At 50.4% G+C, this 2,607-nt stretch overlaps 1 protein-coding gene across 1 annotated transcript in view; it reads left to right on the top strand.

Annotated features, from left to right (window-relative positions):
- The window catches only part of LOC106814258 (fibroblast growth factor 18-like), a gene marked incomplete in the record, with an annotated part of 28,839 nt that overhangs the window by 16,325 nt on the left and 9,907 nt on the right, over positions 1-2,607 (top strand).

Genomic DNA, 2,607 nt, shown 5'->3' with positions numbered 1-2,607 from the left:
GGGGGTTGGCTTATCCGCTCTCTCAGATGGTGATTCTGTTTTATCCTGCCTTCGGTGGACGACAGCATTGTAAGTGAAGTTTACGTCGGCGCGTATTAGACTGACCTTTCAATGCGTCGGTTGCTCCATGTCGACGACCCCCGTTCCGGATAGTCACAGGGACGTGTGGTGTCAGCTCTAAGGGTGGCTCGGTTCAGCCCGGTTACATATTAGTTGACATATATTGCTCCGTCGTTAGCACATTATGTTGCCTGTGGGCGAAACATACGAGCGTGTCATGTTGCATATCCAGCATCGTGTTCTTTCATGGTGCATGGTCCATCTAGACCCTGGTGCTCGGATCTACTGTAACTGTGGCGCCATGCGCACAGGTAACTGCAATTTTGCGCCCGCAGACCAAATGCCAATCTGTGTAGCGGAATTGTATACTCGAGGTGCGTAGGCCACCGGTGTAAGAGCGTGTGTAGGAGTAGGTCGTAGCGCAGTGTGCAGTACGTAACATTTGAAGTGCCGGTTGTTTATTCGGTAATTCAATTCCTGCATCGTAAGTCCATTTCTCTCTCTAACAAACCCGCACACACGCACTCTCTCTCGGGTGTGGTCTGGATCTTCGTTCGCCGCGCTCCTGCTTGTCGCGCCGACTCTCGCGTCTCTCTGTCACACGTAGCAGCAGTTGACAGCGGACGCGACGACGCACACACACTCGACACCACACACACACACACACACCACCACACACACACCCACACACACCTCTCTTGATCTATCTCATCCTCGGCCCACCCACTCTTTGTTCGCTCTCTCGCTTAGCCGGTAATGCTTTGCGCCCTGATAGCAATGTCTGTCTGACGTAACATATTTGCCTATTCACAGTTTCACCCCCCCCCTCTCTCTCTCTCTCTCTCACTCTGCTCTCTCTTCTCATTTCTCTCTCTCTCTCTTCTCACTCGCTCGTCTCTCTGCTCTCTCTCTCTCTCTCTCTCACTCGACCTCTCTCTCGCTCTCTTACACTCTCTCTCCGCTTTACTTTCCTGCGTCTATATAGTCTCTCTAATTCAGTTCGCTCACTTACGTCAACTACCTTCTATCAGCGCTCCCTTAATTCACCAAAACCGTGAAGAGATGTTTCGCATCCGCGTTACTCGCTGACATTCCTGCGGGTAGAGTTCTCTCTATCACGCGTTGCTGTTCGCATATAATAAGCCGCGATCAAACTCTAGTAAATAGGCAAATGTTATCGGTGGAGTGCCAAACAGGTATATGTGATAGCGACGTCGCGAAAGCATGACTTACGTTTGGACCGTAGCGCCGTGAGTGCTGCACAGGTATGCCAGTGCAAGCCGAGCGTTTTCTCTTACACAGCACCACACATCCATCGTATAAGGAAATGTGTTTTAATAAACAAGTTTATATTTCCATTCGCGCGAAAGGCTGCTTCGCGCAGAACGGTTTCATGTGATATTCGCGAAAAAAAAAAATTTCGCGATTAGAGCAAGTCATTTAACCTTGCACTGCCGGCTGAAGTGATGCGTGCGTGCGTGCGTGCGTGCGGGGGTGCGTGCGTGCGGGGTGTCACTGGTGAAGTACGTGTGACGCTATCCGACTTGCGAATCGAGGCTAAAGTCAAACTGTTTGAGCTGGGCGCGGGTAATCGCGCTCGCTCAAGCCGCGTTCCCGTCCGATGAGAGAGATATGCTGCTGCCCAATGTGGTCATCGGGCACCTGCGTGCGCTCCGGTGCGTCGTGCAGTGCGTGCCGCTGCGTGCGTGCGTGCGGTGCTTGCCAGCTACCGCTCGGTTTATTCCACCATGGTACCGGTCCCCCGATTCCGCTCACACGCCCAGTAGCCAGTGAGAAATCCCCCAATAGATGATTGAATAATTCATCGAATCTCTATAGTTCAACAATGCTAATTAAGATTGTCTTAGTTAGCATCCAAATTAAGTAAAGTTGTTTTTGTGTCAGCTTGTTAGTTATTTTTAATCTTTAATTTGTATCTAACTGAGATCATCTGTATTAGCAGGAGTTTTACTCGCTCGCTTACGCAAGACCGCGGACACTTCCGCCGCAAAATCAGACACCCGAAAAACACATCACGCATATAAATGCCACTCTCGCTTACCAACTCTGCCCATGTAAAACAGCAAGAGGCCGCGAATGAAAAACTACGCGAGAGAAAGACCGCGACGCAGAAAGAAAGAGAGAGAGAAAAGAGAGGGTAGAGAGAGAGCAGAGCAGAGAGAGAGAGAGAGAGAATGAGAGCGAGAGAGACGAGAGTGAGAGAGAGAGAGAGTGAGAGAGAGAGGAGAGAGATGAGAGAGCAGCAAAAGAAAAAAAGCGTAGAGAAGAGTGTTGTGTGTGTGAGAGAGAGAGAGCAGAGAGAGAAGCGAGCTTGAGAGAGAGCAGAGAGAGTAACGAGAGAGAGAGAGAGAGAGCAGAGAGAGAGAGAGAGAGAGAGAGATGAGAGGAGAGAGAGAGAGAGCTAGACAGATAAGAGAGAGAACAACGAATAGTTAAAACACGAAGAGGAGAAAACCACGAGCGCCTCATGATCAATGAATTTCGCCGAGTGGTCGCCGGGATGCTGCGTTGAAGGAGCTGCCTGCT

Source organism: Priapulus caudatus, unplaced genomic scaffold (assembly GCF_000485595.1).
Source record: "Priapulus caudatus unplaced genomic scaffold, Priapulus_caudatus-5.0.1 Scaffold893, whole genome shotgun sequence".
NCBI lineage: Eukaryota > Metazoa > Priapulida > Priapulimorpha > Priapulimorphida > Priapulidae > Priapulus > Priapulus caudatus.
Note: the sequence above shows the minus strand (reverse complement) of the source record. Positions and strands in the feature narration are given on the sequence as shown.